The sequence below is a fragment of the Saccoglossus kowalevskii genome, chromosome 13 (assembly GCF_978046115.1).
Source record: "Saccoglossus kowalevskii chromosome 13, keSacKowa6.1, whole genome shotgun sequence".
Classification (NCBI taxonomy): domain Eukaryota; kingdom Metazoa; phylum Hemichordata; class Enteropneusta; family Harrimaniidae; genus Saccoglossus; species Saccoglossus kowalevskii.
This window is the reverse complement of record NC_140653.1, coordinates 26028776-26049733: the sequence shown is the minus strand read 5'-3', so window position 1 is coordinate 26049733 and position 20958 is coordinate 26028776. Positions and strand designations below refer to the sequence as shown.

At 35.7% G+C, this 20958-nt stretch overlaps 1 protein-coding gene across 1 annotated transcript in view; it reads right to left on the bottom strand.

The window, feature by feature from the left end:
- LOC102809141 (gonadotropin-releasing hormone receptor-like) overlaps positions 1-15545 on the bottom strand; it is a 40127-nt gene extending 24582 nt beyond the window's left edge. Inside the window, exon 1 of the mRNA XM_085506770.1 lies at positions 15403-15545. The gene's annotated coding sequence lies outside the window, so the exon portion shown is untranslated. The remainder of the gene's footprint in view (positions 1-15402) is intronic.
- Between the last annotated feature and the right edge of the window lie 5413 nt (positions 15546-20958).

Here is a 20958-nt window from a genome sequence, read left to right as displayed (position 1 = left end):
AATTCAGAAAATACCCCCCTAAAAAGACACACTTGCACAGCGATGGGACTTACAGATCAAGATCAGTCTTATCAGTAATACAGAAACACTAATAGTTGTTACCGCTTCTAGCTATTTGTAATAATTCGATTAACATGGTCTCTTGTCGATGAAGGAACAGGTGTGCGTACTAGTACGCTCCCAATTATCATGTATCGGTTTTGCTGTTTAACACGTATCAAATTTACATCTAACTTTCATTTCTTAATGCGATTAGTGTCGACATAGCGATCGAAATTGAGCCGCCGTTGTATAGTTGATGTCATCAACACGGCATTATCGATCGCCATACTTATCATCGCCCTAGGCAGTATACAGAAGAAGGCACATAAGAAGTAGATGTTGTAATGTTATCGAGTCAGCCATACAGCATTATTTCCAATTTTCGCGGCTACTACTGCAATTTTCGTTAACTCCGCGGGAGTCGTCAATTATATATTGCTATCTAGGTGGCACGTACTACGAATTATAATTAGCGACATGTAATAGAAACAGGCCAAAATGAAGAACGTGCATTTAGTTTTATTTTCACCTGAATTAACAAACCTACAAACAATAATTTGTAATTTTGCGCATATAGCCTCCGCTTATTTGTTGTCATTACATAAGCACATTCAGAATGCATTGACTCAGTTATCAGCTGGCAATATTAGTTTATGGAGCCACGCCACTTTATAGCCACATCGTCTCGAATCGCCTCACTATAGATCGCTTCGTACCGCAATATCATTTCGTATTTAACGGTCACTTCGTGCCACAGGTTCCTTTCTTTCCAATTCAGTTCGTACCTTATATGCTTTTCATTCACTGATTGATTATATTTATCCATATACATTACCCGAAATACAACGATGCGGGTTTATATACTTAATGTACTGCGATGGAAGATGCATATTCCATCCTCGTGCCTTTCCACTTGCACGTCAACGGTTGTCGGTACCGATGACAATTTATTTATTTATTTATTTATTTATTTATTTATTTATTTATTTATTTATTTATTTATTTATTTATTTATTTATTTATTTATTTATTTATTTATTTATTTATTTATTTATTTACTTATTTATTTATTTATTTATTTATTTATTTATTTATTCATCCGAGTGAAGATACGTGTTACCCACTCACACTACCATTTCCTGTCAACGGGCTTGGAAACCCATTTACAGGTTCGGAAATGGGGGTCAGCACAACTCAAGCATTGCATTGTATTGAGAGGAATACGTCAGATGTCCCACGGAAACCGCCACTCGTTGCGACAAGAACAACTGAAACGTTTATGTGCACTTAGTTTTGTGAAGTGGGCAGAATGTATGTTTTTTTTGGAGTATGCAGTCGACCATGTGTGGCGAACTCAAACTATCTCAGGCGTTGGGTTCGATTAACCGCACTGTACATTGATCTTATTCATGAAAGGAAAAAAACAAACTCTCAGAACAAATATGAGAAGTGAACAACCATTTCTCTCATAGCCTTATTTGCATTAGTATTTTTAGAAATATTTGTTTCACGATGTAATGATCGGTCTCTGAACTACAGTACATGTCGTCACAGCTGCATATCCTTATATCTGTATCCACCATGGATCGTTTAAATGTTAGACTGAGTCATTTAGAAATAAGAGCATTGATATCGATGAATTGACTGAGATATCATTTCTACAGATTTCGTCGCGTACTATGGCGGGATAATGATCCTTACAATGAAATAAAGGTTGACTATGAAGAATATTTCATGCCTTGCCCTATTAAACCGTATCCATTCACATTGCATTCTCTTGAATAATTCACTAGATCCGATCGACAATTATTGTTTCCTTCCATCTATTGAGTGAGAGAGTATGCGTGAATAGTATTATTATACATACGTCTGCATAAGTTGCAGCAAGTTGTAACTTTGCGTTATCCCGTGATGCATCTGTACCATAACTTATAATGAGATAAGGAACGATTGCGCGATATTTTCAAGATAGTGGACGGACATGTTTGAAAAAAAAAATATAGTAAGGAATGTTATATAACCACTATGGTTATCAGTTCTGACATTCATATACTAAGAGGTCCGACTGTGAAGATGAATAATAGCGTGCCAGAGTACTGCGAAGCATAATACTATGCCATAACATAACTTTGTGTAGTTTACTTGCATATAAGGCTGCTTTCCCTATGATATTCGACACTGTATCCTTAAACACAAACTTATTGAATGTTATTATGAAAGGAAAATACAAAACATAATATGATATTCCCCGATTCCGACAAAAGACGAATCTCTGATTACAATGGTTGTTTTTACTAGCGGTATCTTGTTATAACAAAATATTACGTTGATTTTATACTATCCCTCTGCGGGATTGTCGGATTCATTTTTTGAGAAGATCACGATCTGTGATGTCAGACGATATTTATTTATTGAACAGACTCAGTTATACTACAAAGTGTTTTAGTACTGGAAATATCTACATTATCGGAGTTGTAAATGTTGTATGAAAGGCAAGGCACTAAGGGATAACAAAATAAATCCGTAGCAAGTTTAAAATGGTAACAAGAACGAAATAAACATAATGATGCGTGGCAATTAATTTGTTAGAAATAAGATATAAGGAATCATGGCGAGTTAGTGGAATGCACGTTCGTGATATGTACAATATGGGTAATATACACGGAGATTATTCCCTCATTTGCATACACCTCACGTGATGCACAAGCTAGAGTCACTGTTTTGCGTTGTACACATGCCCAGATCAATAACTGCAGTTGTGTTACGTTAAAGAGTTCATCTAAGCAGTTTGAACTATATGTTTGAGTTCGTTCGTTCAACATAATATGTAACTAGAGAGTAATGGCGGGTAAATTTAACGAAATTGCGTCATATATATAGAGAGAGGATGTCTCGTGAGCGACCCTATAATATCAGATTTCGAATTTGGCACCCTGTTTACCACAAAATAATCGAATTAACATACATGTTAATTATCATAATTCGAGAAATATTTGTAAAAATAACAATATCCTGAAATATTAGCTTAGTTAGCGACAGTTCGCCATATCTAAATGTCAGTCTGCTTGCATGGACCAATCAGACTGCCGTTTTTTTATTACATTCATAATATACATATATTACATAACGTTATTACACTGAGCTGTCATAATATATGAGATAAAACACAATGTTAACACTGAAATATTAAGCCGATGCTGTATATTTAAAAAATCGTCATTCAATATTGGAGCTCGTATAGCTAACCCGATCACCCGATCACATTGCTATTGTTGAAACGACACAATATAAATGTGTTAGACTTGTAGCGTTGTCATGGTATCGATTAGTGCCACACTTCTCCCTAAAGTGCTAGATGATTCTAAAAAAAAGCGAAGCCTTTCACTGTTACAGCGAAGTGTTTTAATTTATTTCACTGCTGGAAGAATGTGACGTCATGGCTTTGTGAGATTTAATGATGAACTCATTTACCGCCCGTGACGATTCGTGTTCGACAAGAAAGGTTGACGAATCAAATGATGCATCGTGTCAGCAGGGCGTATCTGTAACATTGAGCACTGTTTGCAGACTATCGCGTTGTCTCCGAAATCTCTACTTGAAGGTAGCTGATTGAGCAAAAGTGAATTGCACTCAAGTTGACGTGAATATCCACACCCCATTAGTCAACATACAATTCTTCGTCACAACGTTAGAAGACCGTTTGGAGTAAAGTGTTTTATTGTAAAAGCGTATTTTCTGAAATTGCTGTTAGACGAACAATTATGTGTCATAATGACCCTGTGCTCTCTTTTTTAATAGTAATCATAAAAATGGAAAATAGCTAAAACCAGCTGTTGGAATTTTGTGATCGGAATTAAGGAGGTTCGATCTGAATCGAAGATTATATGTCACTTTTTTCATGTTTATATATTATGGATTTATGCTATTAGGATATCAAAAATGACAACACAAGTATTGCCGCCACGAGACAATTGATCGAGCAACAAAAGTCGGAATCGTCGTGGAATTTATATTTTGCACTGGTTTCTATTTTGGAATTATGATTTAAATTTCGAAATTTTGATCGATGACAATGTATAAAAAACAACAATTGCAATTATGATAATATTTTTCTATTACATAGAACTGGGATATTTCTCCAATAATGCATTGCATATATGCGCAGTGACATGCTCAGTAGTGCAAACTCTAGGACTCAAACTGCCCTAGTGTTTTAAATTTATAATCAAAGTAATACAACTGATAATGTAACTGATTGTTAAATAATTATTAAATAGTTCAACACAACTCATATCCCACAAAAATAACAATTTTAGCAAGACTCTTCCATAAAAAATATATTCAGCTTTACCAAATACATTTTTACTAGAAACTTTTTTTAAACACGTCCATGCTCGTGTCGTTTGGTTACGATTTTCTGATAGTTGGTGAATAACATTGTAAGCTCAAGAAAAATGAGATCACGTGAAATGGGCTAAATGCAACACAATTAATGCGTGGGAAACTGTTTTTCTCCGTTGAAGTCTTCTCCAACAGCTTTCATGACCACCGATCGCAGAAACTAAAGGGTGTGGGCTTTTTACGAAAAAGCTATTAGTGAATAATTCAGGTGCAAAGGACTGATGTGCTTAATTGCGAGGTTTCCGGCATTCTTGTGCAGGTAACATCTTTATGTCTCTGTCGGCATCGGCTTGAACTGATCGCTGCTCGATGTTATTGAGTATCTCTTTAGCGGTGAATACAATGCAGCCGTAATGGATCTCCTATACTTGCTATGACTTACAAGAAGGCGGAGAAGATATGAAGATACAAGAATGCGTTTTACTAAGTCTGTTCATTTGTGAGGGCATTAAAAGACACAGATCAATAATGGCAAGGACCTGCTTAGATTATATTTGAAGAAAAATACAGTGCCTAATTCTGCCGCCTGTTTGAGAGAAATTACCTCACAAAATCAAATTGCACTGTAAGACATACGACTACAAACAAAAGTATCGCAGTAATATTACTGTAGAAGTGAACGTGTTACTAAGTATAACCAGAACTGATATTAATGCTATAATGACCTTATAGCAATTTTGTTCTGTGAGAATTCATTTTATTTCGAAATATATTTCTTTTTATAGAAGCCTCATCATTTATCTATTTGGTTTCACTGCGATGTTTCTCAAAGTCGATCAATAGTTGCTCAAAATCAAAATGGTTTATGTGGTTTATTTTATGTACGCAAACTCTCGCATGTGTCACGTCACGGAGTTATAACGGCATCAGATTTAGTTGGTGCTAACGAGGAGAGGAAATCAGGGAACAACAGCTTCGAGCAACGCCTAGTTTCGAATGGGCTTGGAAAATAGAGAAAGTGTCAAATTACGTCATTTCCCCCATTCCCTAAAAAAATGTATGTATTAAAACCTATCAGTTAATGCCTCAAATATTGTAATGCAAATCTGCAATAAAATGATAGATCGGATCAATATTGTGAAATATCATTAATTTAGTTCTATCCCAAGCATTTTTTTGATTATATACCCTATATATAAAATATGTTTTTGAAATGCAGTTCCCTCACCCCTTTGGTTATTTACGCAGATTTTTCGTCGCTGGAGCGATTCACGTCCCAAATTTTGGTTCTCCGGGCGTCTCTAATAAATACCCTATCTAACCGCTGGACTGAGTTAGCTAAATTATGAAAAATTCATAGAAGATTGGGCGAAAATCTTTCGTTTTTGGCCTCAACGTTTTTTTGCTCGGAAACGCAAGGGCGATAAGACTCGATTTTCAAGAACGCAGGTCGCTCGGATCGGACGGTTTCTATTGTTTCGAGTCTGTTGTGTGTCCAGAAACATAACAACTTTGTTTTTTGGTGAATATAGAACATGCTCTGTTCAATAAAGGATTTTGATATGCAAATTGAACAATTTTAATAGTTCCTTATTGTAACGTCTCCCATATAAATAGTCCTCTACTCCCCAGAATTTGACAATGGTACTAGCCCAGAATTGACTTTCTGTTCAGCGCGTCTTTGATTGTAGCAATGTTTACGCCACTGTACGAAAATACGCACACTCACGAATTTGACAACATTCACTTGTAGTCAAGTGGATTTAGGTTTGACCCGGAATAAAATAGTACATTAGCGAATTTTGTTTCAAACGTTGGCTAAGGGATTGAGAATGACCAAAAAAACAAACCCCAAGACCTAAGCCGTTGGGCAATTTTTTTTAGACCATGTTGAAGATTTATTGTTTTCAGCACTGATTTTACATACCGTAGATATCCAACCATGCAATAACCTCTAATTACCATTGAAATGTATTACTGTATAGCAAAAATATTTTAAAAACAATGAATGAAATATAAATCTGCATCTGTAACAGATCACTTCAACATGCATGATGACGTCATATACATGATGACGTCATTTCTGACGTCAGAAGTCCGTCGACCTTGTGAAGCCGATGTCTTTTGAAAGCTAGTAGTCCAGTTTATCTGATTTGATTTTTAGGTCAACCCGGACAAAATTGCAACAGAAAGTTTCTTTGCAGATTTAGCAACAATAGACATCTATAAACAACATATCAAAAGTCTGCCAAAATCGGACAAAAGGAAAGTAGAATTTTTCAGGTATTGATATTGCCCATATAATGGAAATATTAAGCCATTTTATTGATGCACTAAGACGTACATATACAAATGCATATGGGATAATAATGGTCAATATATCCACATATTTATCACACTTACCACACTTATCATATTTAGTCAGCCAAACATTTTTTTGCGCATGGTAAAGCAAATAGCGCCCTCTATATGCATGTACAGCGCCACCAAGTGGTGATATTTTCAGAAATATACAGGGTCTGGTATTAGTGTTGTTTCATTGGCATTTTATCAGTATAAATTCTACACAATATAGAAACCTCTGCGATTATTGTTCATATATCATTTTCATTATTAAAAAACAAAATTTCAGGAATATTTGGGGCATATTTAGATGTGTTTTGTCATACATGTACCTTCATTCTGTTTGGGATTGGTATGACAATATGTAGGTTGGTTGGTTGGCCAATCATCAAATTAAGTCAGTATAATTCTAAGTTTATAATATTATAGTTGATCATCATCAAGATCCAGATTGGGTGAATTTCTACAGCTTACACCTCTACACTCATCACACATGGGGGAGCATTTTAGTCCATGTTTTCTACATGTGCAACGTGTCGTTCGACAGTCTGCTTTACATTTACATATGTTAACTTTTAGTAATTTATCAGGTGCAGGAGGCTTGTCAGTTCGGATAACAAGCAATATTCCCTTCTTCACTTTCCAGCCCAATTCTTCTGGATTAACATGAGTTTGCCCTTTCCACATCAGAACCTGGTGGTATACCCGTTGGCTATTGTATCCTGCAGCTGCATGCCCTACACATATAACGCTTGTAGCAACTTTCTGAAAGAATTTTCCCATTCTGAGTGAATCCAATGTTTCATCGGACTTGCCACCATATAAAAGGACCAAGGCTTTTTCTCCTGACTTCACAATGTCGTCTCTTGATCAAACACATTATCATGACATTAAAACTGCTTGTTGATTTGGAATGTTTTCAAGGACAGACCCTTCCCTAAGCCATATATCCTGTATGTGGTGTCACAGCCCAAGACAGCATGTATAAATAATATCTTGTGTCCTAGTTTGTTTTTGGTATGTTTTATGTCCCAGACTTTGACTTCGTTTTTTTGTATTTCGCCTCTAGTTTTAAATACAGTTTGTGACTATTTAGGTTGGCATGATACATCAACAACACTAACAAGTCCGTGTCCTCACCTACAACTACCATTGGTGCATTGAAAGCAGAGTCTACAGCTGTCATCACTATAAGGACATCTGCATCTTCTTCAGCATGTTGAACTTTGATTCCCTTTACTTCCAGTTCAGTTCCCAGGATATTAATGAACCACTGCTTATTTTCCGCATTTGCAAGGAACTGTTGTTTCTTCATATTCATAACCATGTCTGAATCAAAATTAACATTTTCCTATTGAACGCCTGAGATGAGATGAGTTGTGTCTTTTGTTGATGGTCTACCATATTTGCGGTCAATGTAATCAAGGTAAAGTTTACAGATGCTCTTATATGTTAGTACTCGTGACTATGGAATTCTCTGTAAAAGTGAACCTCCATCAATAACATACTTAACCTCAATGGACATGTCACTAGTAATGGGATCAACACATTTCCAGACTGCTTCGGCTAAAGCTGGCTTGTTTGCTTCCCGCATCAGTTCATCAGAGGCAAACATTGCTGGTGGATGAGTACACAGCTCATAGGTGAAAAGACTGGACAACTCGTCTGTTGATACAATTCCCCCTTGCAATGGAAACAAGTCTTTGAAATAACAACTGGGGATCAACTTGTACTTGTACATCTGAAACAAGCTGTAATGATGTTTTCACACTTAATGTTTTAGCCTGTTCTTTTTAGTGAATGAAAAATCACTCGCGTTTTTTCCAATCATAGACTTTATTATTTCAGCACCAATAGACCTAGCATTATCGACATTTACTGTGTAGTAGCTATACCACATAGAGAAGAATTGTTCGTGAATGGATTTCTTGCACGAAGAAACTGTACCAACTCTATTAGGTCATTATGATCTCTAATTTAGTCTTATGGTCTTAGCACTCTCTTTGTATTGATCACTTGTGATGTAAGAAACACCAGTGAACTCTTGCATTGCACGGTTGACTTCTGCACATACAGGTGTAGAGAGTAGCCAAACGGTACGTTGTATTTCTGACATACCTCTATCCCTTGTCAGCCCACCACTTGTTTTGACAACACTTGTTCAATTGCAAGATCAGTCGATATACCTGCTCAGTACCTGTCTGTCCGCCTAACCACATGGTACCCATTCAGGAATGATCGAAATACATCAGCATTACTTTCTGGTAGTTTTGACATGAAGATATATGTACACTGACTTTGCATAAAGATTATGGCCAGATGTAGCAAGCTATGGAAGCATGTCTGAAAAAGCTTTCAGATGGAGAGACCAGTTACCAGTTCTTTCAGCTTTAATGAACTGCTAGAGTTTTTCAATCATCTCTATGTACTGAACCATAACTTGGATGTCCTAAGGGAAGCGAGTGTTTCCTTGAATTGGTTGATTTTTTTCCTGTATTAGAGTCAGTTCTTCCTCCGAACAAACGGATTCTATCTCTGTCTCATGTGCAAGTATCCTCTCTAGGGTGGTCCCGGCTTCTTTCAACTCATTTGTCGTATCTTCTGTCTGTGACTGATTTGCATTACTGGAATCGCCATGTTCGGGTATATCTGTTAATTCACTAGCACGGATGTCTTCTTGAATATTTGATTCTTAGTAATGTAATGTAATGTAATGTAATGTAATGTAATGTAATGTAATGTAATGTAAGGTCATACATCATTGACAAAAGCAATGCATATAATGCTGCTTCCACTATAATGTGACCCCTAATAGCCCTGTAAATGGCCTTGCCACTCAACATATGTCCAACATCATTCTCGGTATAAATTGTCTCCAATAGTTCCTTAAGACCAGATCCACTCTTCAAATGTTCAATGCAACCCAGAAAACTCATTTGCACATGCATACGACCAAGTCTGAGAACAATATTCCTCACACTGCTACTTGTAGGCTCATTCTGTTGGATTTCCAGTGATTTCCACCACATAGGCTGGTCGAAGGTGAGCACTGGTGTTACATCATACTTCTTGGCTTGTTCACTGATGAAGCAGATAGTTGAGGAGATACATGATTCATCAGTTGATTTCATAGCGATCATTGGCATGAACATTATAGATGAGACCTCAGGATGAGAACCTTGATGTACCATTTGCATAAAACCATTCCTAGATGATCTAGATGGATGTAACAACCAAGAGATTTTCCACAGAAAATCCACATTCAATGTATCATCACCTGCTATCAAACTGGGTAACTGGGCATAATTTAATTTGGCCATGCCCTTTGATAACTGCTTATAATATTTAATATTGACTTTTGCAACAGGAACTATATCCTCGGATGTGACATGAACTTTAGATATGTTGTTGTTCCACAATATCCCTGGTGTTATGGTCGTTATTATGCCCAAACCATGAAACGTGTTCAGCCCGTCAATAGTCCGGACATTATGGTCAACATTATCAGCTACATGTTGTATAAAATGTCCGGGTGTGAAACCAGGAATGTCAGTTCCTTGGTGCAAAGTGGCACTGCGTTCAAACTTCTGTACCTCCGCATATGATGAACAAAACCCATGACTATGGGGAGAATCGATGAGAAATCGTGAGACAAACTGTAGTGGCGTCACTACAACTCGTGGGCGAACTGACTGCCCTATGGATGCCACCTTAACATCAGTGTCTTTTCCAACAAACATATCTTTGAGTATAACTTTCAGGGTGTATGGAAGGTACTCAAGTGCATTGCATTTCTTCAGTGTTTGGGTATAAATGCATAGTTGTGGTGGAAGATTTTATATCATTTTTAATAAGTTGTGCAGCCGTTTTAATGAGCCGATTTTTTTCATTCTTTGCATGATAGTAGAAATCATGTAACATTGCTGATGCTGAGAAGTCTGGCTTGTACCTGTTGCACCCACTCATCTTCGTGGATTTTGAGTTTTGTTGTTGCAATGTTTGCAATTCAGGGACACGCGAATCTAAATTTATCATAAGTATAAACAAGACGCGTTTAGTACGCACAAAAGCCTTCAAATCCTGGTAAAAGTTGTCAGTGTTTGCATTCAGAAAGTCTGCAAGGGTTCAAGCAAAACAATTGCGACATAATTATGTGCTACTTAAGGTTCGTCTGGTTGCCATATATGGAAATCACGTGATGATAATTAAAAGTCACATTGACTTTACAAACTGAGCAATTTATTATGATTGACAGTCATGCAAGAACTTCCAAATGAGTTGTTTTAACTATATTAAAATATGATTACTCTAAACAGAGCAATTAATACAGAAAGGAAACAGAGAAGTAATCATAGTGTTTATACATGTCTTACCAAAACAATCTTCTTTGTGTAACAGGATTCAGCTATATTTTGGGAATATCAGGGTGTTTAAATACCCCTGGAAATTACAAACGAGTCATTAAAAGTTCAAACAGTGCTTAGTCTCCTAGATGCTGGTGTTAGAAATAAAGGGAAGATATTTTGTTATACCGATAGATATCTGGTAAAACAAAAGATTGGTTGACTACTTGACAGGATTAAAATAATTTTAAAGAAATGCTGACATCAGCAAATGTCTGTTCTATAACTAGGCGGATAACCCTACCCCTTACTTCTACCCGTGTAAAAAGGAATTGCCCAAGTTATCATCAGTTCTTGCGGTTTGTTTTGGTAAATCTACAAAAAAATTCCCTATCTTTTGATACCAAACTTGTTATTGTACTATTTACTTCCCGGTTCGGCCTGTTTCAGGGCTAAATCCACTGGACTATTGAGCGTTTTAGGATAGTGGGAATAGAAGCAAATAGATGAAAATGCCAGTTACGTCACTCATGAAGATTGATGATTTGATTTGATAAATGTTTGAAGAGATGTGAGTCAGTTACAATGGAAATGGCAAATTTAGATATAATTGTTTTTCATATTTTTTCAGAACGGGTGCTCTCGACACGGACCGATGGATACAATTTTGCTAGAGTTGCGGTTGCCATGAAAACAGCAACTTCGGGAATGACTTATGAATGATTCACGAGAAGGTTTCCAGGAGGAGTCTCTCTTGATCGGGTAATCAATCCGATTTTTGTAGAAATTCAGATGTGGTTGCCATGTAAACAACAGCATTTCGGGAATTAGTTGAATTCATTGATTGTTAGGAGGGGTAAATATCGATTATGTTTTGCAAGAGTATGAATCTAGTTACCATGGGAATAACCATTTGGGAATGATCAAGCGTTTATACCTCAACAAGTTATAGATGATGAATTCTCTGACATTATCAGAATGAAAACCAAAAGGTCTGTAAGGGGTTGGTTGATATCTGGATCTCGTTACCATGGAAACATTTTTTGTCAATGACACATTGTTGCCAAATAACTAAAAACGATAATGACAACAATTAATGGAGTTTTAAGTTGGGGGTTGTTGTTCAAACATGAACCATAAGTCATTATATTTTAGAAGAGATCTGGATTCAGTTACTATAGAGATATTTTTTTAAAAGGATTCTTCACCAATGCCAGACAGTTCCGTCCTCTGATTTCTTGAGTATTCAAGATTTAATTTGATTTTATTAAAGAAAGAAATTAGAAGCTTATTATGTGATTATGATACTGATATAATAGGATGGAGGTATTAATGAGGATATATCTATGGTGGAGTTTTGCGCTCTCCGAGTGCCTTCTTATTTCAAAAAATGTAATAATTAAATATTTCATAAGTATGTTGAATGTGAAACAGAAGAATGTTACTCTTGGCAAAACAAGCCCAGTCTTTTTCATCTTTCTAAATATTTATAAATTTCAATAGCAGTTGAATCAATCCAGCCTAATAACGAGCGCACCGACGTCACTTGAAAACACTATTCCATTGTTCAATAAAAAACCTTTCGTTTCAGTTTGAATTTATAAATATATAAATATGAAAACATTATGAAAGTTACGAGTTATGGATTTTATTTTGTCTCAAGGGTATAAATATACAATGAACTAATAATTATATATAGTTAGCAGTACCTGTTTTCCATATATGCAATAATTACTGGTGCCCTTGGCTTTGAATGTACACTGTAAATAAATGATTAGGTGACATTTCGGATATCTTTTAATGAAGTACATTATTGGTAAATTGATATTTGTGTATAATAAGTCTTTATTGAAGATTCGAATAAGTACCATACAAAATAAAATGTTTGAATTATCGTGAAATCTTCTTTGGTCAATATTCTGATGTTTGGTAAAAACTGTTAAGTATCTGAAGTATCTAGTATGTCGAACTTGACTGTATAATTTATTATTTTGTTTTTAAATACATGGAAATTTAGTCATCATACCATTGCGAGCTGTCAACTTCTACCTCTGTGTTATATACGAATATATAAACAAGGGAGACGATATTCAAACTCGCAACTCGCCAAATGTTCTCCGCCACTTTGAACAGACGCGCCCCCGTTAGGCCACATCGCAATGTCCCAAAAAGCAGCTTAAAATAGCATGTACAGTGAATGCGCACTTAAAATGAAATCTACAATCACAATTCGAATCTTTGACGTCACAAACAACACGCAGTATATAATCCTGCACATAATACCTAGTATAATCATGGTCAGAAAGACCTACCCAGAATTAGTAGGTATAGCTAAGGATTCTATGAAGTACAAAATTTCGCCAGAATATTTTTCTTCACATCTTTAAATGGTTCTACACCTAATTGTTTCATGTTTTGGGAAACGACAGCATTACATATCAATGTTCAAATATGCATTTCTTACAATAGAAAGTGATCGTCAAACAATATATTGATAACCCGCTCACATACAAAATGGCTACCGTTGTTCGTCAAAGCGCGGGAACAAATGACTTGCATATGTATGTTGTCAGGTGCTGTCACTTTGCCTGGCTCAGCCGTGCTCAATTACGCCAACAAGCAATATGACCGCTGGGTTGTAGTTTTTCACTATTATTTAAATCATTGCCATTCCGCCGCCTTTTATCAGATGAAACAAGTAAAGTTCAAATGTGAGGACAGACGATCAAGGGCGTATAATTGTAATGAAATCGGAAAAATGTACATCTGAAACAAAGTGATTTATTTTTCGACTGACAAACATGACCATATCCATGAGCACAAGAATTCATCTGACGGAAATTGTCGAATCTATGGTTAGGAGATTCATCTGACGGCAATTGTCGAATGTACAAGCACAATATTCGTCCGGCGGAAATTAATTATTAGCATGTGAAATCATATGCAAATGAATTGTCATGTCTTCTTGTTTATTAACTAATATGTCGTATCTGACGGATAGAATCTACTGGTTACACTGTGTTTGAGAATTTTATAATACGCCAGAAAAAAATACAAAAACAAACAAACAAACATTATAAATACTGTCCTGTCTATCAAACAAAATAAATATATATGCAAAATTTATGAGTAGAAAACGTATTACATATTCCAGATTCTTGTTATACGTATATTTTATAAAAAAAACGAGAATAGTCAAAACCGCTAATATGCTTATCCAAATGAAAAGACGTATGAATAATTGTTGAATATAGAAGGGAATCGCGGAACACGGATTCAACGTAATTAGGTAGTTGATTGTGGCACTACTCGGCGAGTCCGAATAGATTATTATGAATTTCCACTGACGAGAAATATAATCCATTCCCATCTTCGGTTGATTTCAATTGAATGTATTTTTCCCAAACAAATTAATTCGATTAATGTGAAAATAAAAAAAAAACATTTCCATGGAAACATTTAAGATGCAATTGTATATTTACAGCAAAGATTATCCTAAGACACAACACAAAGGATTCCTCAAAAGGGGCATATTTCTATCTCATTGTCAAGGGAAAATCAACAACGAAGTTTAACTTAAGAAGGCATATATACATTGCTAGACAAAATCCGAAATATATTTGATATTTTAGGGTAGACAATAGTCAATTTTATCATAATAAGATAACAAATACATTAAAACTCATTAATAATTATACAATGCCTTTTGTAAGAAATGGGCGAGACTGATATTAAATATTCTATATGTTTATGTACTCTTACTTTCCGATATATCATTGGCAATACCAGTAACGCCACTGCCTCGACAGCTGCCCAGTTAAGGAATATGGCGGGTATGTAATTTTTAATGTATCGACTAGTCACATTATGTTTATTATATTAAATAATGTACATCGAAATATTGTTTAGCGTAGCTTAACCCTATGGTTAAAGGTTTGACATTTTCCCGAGCAAGCATTACGTGATGCATACATATTGAATTCTTAAATGTTACTAAATAAACAAGATTCAATTAAGGAGAAAGTGTCGCTCTCGCGAGAATGACATATTCCTGTAACGCACGATAACTGTCTGAACTGAAGATATATATATATATATATATATATATATATATATATCTAACTGAATCTGGTAGTGTTCATTAAATGCCACCATATTTTTAAGAAGGGAACCTACGATACTGTGAATGTCAGTTTAAGGATCGAAAAAATACATGTTCAAGATTATTCAGCGGAATAGTTATGTTTTCAATATATAATTACGGGTTGACATGTATACATGTACTACGTCTACGTGCACGCACGTGAAAACAGCAGATAATAATGCGACTTACCAGAAACACAAATAATTGTTCGACGCGATTTTTCCATATACCAAGGTGGCTTCAAGACTCAACGACTGGCTGGCTGGCTGTATAAACAACTAACTGTCTCTGAATCACCGATAGAAGCCGTGGCGTGACACGTTGACATTACGTGGGCGTCGTATGTATTCGATGTGTTTTTGTTTTCCAAAAAAAGCAATCCCTTTCACAGTAAACGTTTGCGTAGTTTAACACTGCCGAATTGTTAAAAACATGTCATCCCACGTTGTAGCACTGTGTCACAACAAAACACAACACAATTGGTTGAAAACAGTTCCTTATTGTGATAGCAGAGCATAAATTATGCTTATGCGCATATAATGTAACAGAGGGTTTGTTGCTTTATTTATTTTGGTAAAAAATACGATAATACATATCGACAGAAAACATATTTTGTGGATGACGTAACGTGAACCCAACTATATATGCCTATGCGTAATAAGCTGGCTAATTTGTTAATATTAAAAACATTTCGATTATATAATTACAAAACTGTTGAAGTGTTTTTTTTCAATTACTTCCCACCCCCACATATAAATAGAATCATCGTCTTTACCAGTTGACCATATTGTCATTAATGGGTCGTCAACCTTTTCTGTATAATGCATTCTGGGATAGGAATAGTTTCTACCTTATACGAACGAAAATTACGATGCCACCAAATTTCGCCAATTGGCTTTTTCCCCAGTATTCCAGTATCCTGATTGTAATAGAACGATACAGTTTGAATTCAATAAATCTGGTAATGTCAGGTAACGCTCCTCTCTAATGATTAGACTAGACACACAGCCAAGGCAATAATAGTCAGTACGCCCCGTACATGTAAATGCAGTTGTTTCGAATCATTTAAGGCATAATCTATAGAAGAGTCAATAGGCACAATGATATATATATATATATATATATATCTTACATTACATTTTTTTATATATTAATGATAGGATTTTGGGATTCACAATCACATTTGGGAGTTACATAATGTCACATATTCACAACACTCAAATATAAATAGAGATTCTCGATGGTTTATCATCGGGCATATTTATTATTGTGAATAAAAAGGGTCCACTGGTACATCGGGTTGATTTAAAAAAAAACTCGCCATTAACAACACTTCAACCTTTGGTAACAGTGGGAAATGCGCTCTTAGGTTAACTAAAACATCCACTCATGGATGAGAGATCGATGAATCGTTATTACTGCCAGATGGTTTGGCATTGATTCACATAATTAAACAGGGCTTGGCAATTCACAGTAAAATTTAAGTATTCAGGTTTACCAAATTTGACACGTGCCTCTGCAAAATGCGATATGTTTTAGGACAGATTGAAGAATACGCACGGTTGTCTAATCACACGATAATCTCTACAACGAGGCATGCCAGTCGAGTTATGTTATTAGGCTTCAATATAGCGCCAACGCGTAGGTCACCACGTACATAATTAAGTTCATGAATCGATCTATTGTAAGTGTATTCAGTGAGATTCTGAAAGTGTTAAATTTCCAGTATAACACTCGATATCATGTATATCATGATAGTGTTTTGTCTTCGGCGTATTTAGCCTTGTTTATAAAATGAAGCAATTACTATGACCAGTTTGTTGCACTGTGAGAGATGATTTTATCTCTTTTTTTTACTTACATGTTTGACATCTTTCAGGTTTATTTATTTATTACTAAGACCGACAACGAGCCAAATAGACTTTAAACGTGAAGAGAATATTTACTGACATGCGCATTAGGGCAAAGAAAACACAAGGGGGCGACAGTTGTTATGATCCCCACAAACCAGACACCACGTGTTTTCGTTTTCCGCAGTATAATATTGAATGCATTCTGCCCAATGTAAACAAACCTTTAACCACGATACCGCGCTCAGCCGTAACTATAGGTTGCCATGCGATGGTCGCCAAATTATGGAAAATTAAGCAAACGTATAACGCCAGGCTTAAACGTCGAATTAGAAAAAAAATAATCACTGTTTTTTAAACTAAATATATTCATCTACCCCCACACGGTATTTTTTGGAAAACGTCTACTCGTTCGAGACAAATTCTTAAAATACAGATTGTTTCGTTGATCACTTTAGACAGTTGAAAATTGGTTATGTTGAGTAGACTTTGAGAATATACACATTACTTCATAATTGCCCTTCCAATTTAAACCACACTAAGACTTACGTGCTGTCTTGTTTGATAAGTACATGTTTTCATCTAGCTGAATGTATTCGGTTTATAATTACAAACTTCAATTATGTTCCGTAAATACAGTGTGTGCATTATTTCATCTGCACTTTAGGCGGATAAATTTAGGCATTCTCATGCTATAGCCATTCACAGAATAATATAAAAATAGTCGACTAAGTGGGTCTAGATATTCCGCTCTAATTTACCGTACTGATTCTGTTCGACGGATGTAAAGTGGGTCTTGTCTAAGGTTAGTCTCGTCATGGATATCAAGTTCTTGGAAATCAACATCATGGCAATATTTCAATTCGCCAATGTCCCGCATGTGTCTGTGTTTCAGAAAGTCGTATAACGATAAAGAGGTTATGATGTATTTAACAGATAGATCACACGTGCATTTAATTTGTAACCTGATGGTTCTCGAATCCAATAAATTGCATCGGTGATGAGATATCCGTGTATCTAAAAGCACTTACCACGGACTTGAATAAGTGTTCGAAAAAAGCACAAATCTTTTTTTTCAGTAATAGACCATTTCAGTAACATGTATGACTGGGAACAATTACAAATCCATTTCACTTTACTCATGAAGGTATTCGGTAACATAATGTTACTGATATACTACTGCTACTGTATACTACTATACACCTCGCAACTATGCAAATGCATTAGTTGCAGCACTGATCCAATTATTACTCCTGTTTTAACTTTACTGCTAGCAATTAGAATACACCTTTGCCAACATGCAGCTGATTTAGTTGCAGCAATGATCCAATTATTAACCCTGTCTTAACATTACTGCTAGATATTAGAATACACCTTTGACAACATGCAGCTGATTTAGTTGCAGCACTGATTCAATTATTGCCCCTGTTTTAACATTACTGCTAGCAATTAGAATACACCTTTGCCAACATGCAGCTGATTTAGTTGCAGCACTGATTCAATTATTGCCCCTGTTTTAATATTACTGCTAGCAATTAGAATACACCTTTGCCAACATGCAGCTGATTTAGTTGCAGCACTGATTCAATTATTGCCCCTGTTTTAACATTACTGCTAGCAATTAGAATACACCTTTGCCAACATGCAGCTGATTTAGTTGCAGCACTGATTCAATTATTGCCCCTGTTTTAATATTACTGCTAGCAATTAGAATACACCTTTGCCAACATGCAGCTGATTTAGTTGCAGCACTGATTCAATTATTACCCCTCTCTTAACATTACTGCTAGATATTAGAATACACCTTTGCCAACATGCAGCTGATTTAGTTGCAGCACTGATCCAATTATTACCCCTGTTTTAACATTACAGCTAACAATTAGAATACACCTTTGGCAACATGCAGCTGACTTAGTTGCAGTACTGATTCAATTATTGCCCCTGTTTTAATATTACTGCTAGCAATTATAATACACCTTTGCCAACATGCAGCTGATGTAGTTGCAGCACTGTTTAAATTATTGCCCCTGTTTTAACATTACTGCTAGCAATTAGAATACACCTTTGCCAGCATGCAGCTGATTTAGTTGCAGCACTGATACAATTATTACCCCTGTTTTAACATTACTGTTAGCAATTAGAATACACCTTTGCCAGTATGCAGCTGATTTAGTTGCAGCACTGATCCAATTATTACCCCTGTTTTAACATTACTGCTAGCAATTAGAATACACCTTTTCCAACATGCAGCTGATTTAGTTGCAGCACTGATCCAATTATTACCCCTGTTTTAACATTACTGCTAGCAATTAGAATACACCTTTGCCAACATGTAGCTGATTTAGTTGCAGCACTGATTCAATTATTGCCCCTGTTTTAACATTACTGCTAGCAATTAGAATACACCTTTGCCAGTATGCAGCTGATTTAGTTGCAGCACTGATTCAATTATTGCCCCTGTTTTAACATTACTGCTAGCAATTAGAATACACCTTTGCCAGCATGCAGCTGATTTAGTTGCAGCACTGTTTAAATTATTGCCCCTGTTTTAACATTACTGCTAGCAATTAGAATACACCTTTTCCAACATGCAGCTGATTTCGTTGCAGCACTGATTCAATTATTCCCCCTGTTTTAACATTACTGCTAGCAATTAGAATACACCTTTGCCAACATGCAGCTGATTTAGTTGCAGCACTGATTCAATTATTGCCCCTGTTTTAACATTACTGCTAGCAATTAGAATACACCATAGCCAACATGCAGCTGATTTAGTTGCAGCACTGATTCAATTATTGCCCCTGTTTTAACATTACTGCTAGCAATTAGAATACACCTTTGCCAAAATGCAGCTGATTTAGTTGCAGTACTGATCCAATAATTTCTTCTGTTTTAACATTACTGCTAGCAATTAGAATACACCTTTGCCAAAATGCAGCTGATTTAGTTGCAGTACTGATCCAATAATTTCTTCTGTTTTAACATTACTGCAAGCAATTAGAATACACCTTTGCCAAAATTCAGCGATTTAGTTGCAGCACTGATCCAATTATTACTTCTGTTTTAACATTACTGCTAGCAATTAGAATACACCTTTGCCAAAATGCAGCTGATTTAGTTGCAGCACTGATCCAATTATTACTTTTGTTTTAACATTACTGCTAGCAATTAGAATATGCATTCTACTGTATTCAGAGTGTTTTGGTATCATATCTCTCAGAAAAAGTCACATTACCAAATAATTTTATGTGCGTCAAATTCAAGTTACGTCGATTCAAATGATGTATCTCTCGTAAAACTGAAGCGTTTTGACAAAACTTTCAATACGATGCAGACTTTAATATATACTTTGCTATATACTTTAATATCTGAAAAAAACGAAGAATCCCAAAACGTAAATAATCGTCATGTTACGGATACGGCGTAACCCTTGTTGTCAATCGTTTATCGAAGACAGACATTGCTCAGAAAATAATCCTCTTAACACCTTTACAAAATAGACGTTGCTAATATATCGTTCCATTGTTATCCTGGATTCGCCAAAGCACATGTCAACTGTGACGTCATTGGGTGCGAGTCTGAAAGTAATTTATCTTTTGTACATCGATAATTGAATTTATATGAAAAACCGCTTTTGTTCATTTAATGTAAGGATCGAAGAAGGTCAAATTTCTTCTTGTATCGTTAAAGATGTAGCATGATATTTATCAATGAAATAAAATGTCCTCACCGCCTAATCTTTCGTGAATTCGGCGCATCAATATGCGATCTTGGTTAAATGCGTTGTGGAATAGAAAACAACGTGCTATCACATTAAAGGATAATTGACCAGATGACACGTGACTCAGCACGTATATCAAAAGGTCACATCTAACACGTTCGTCTAGAACTAAAA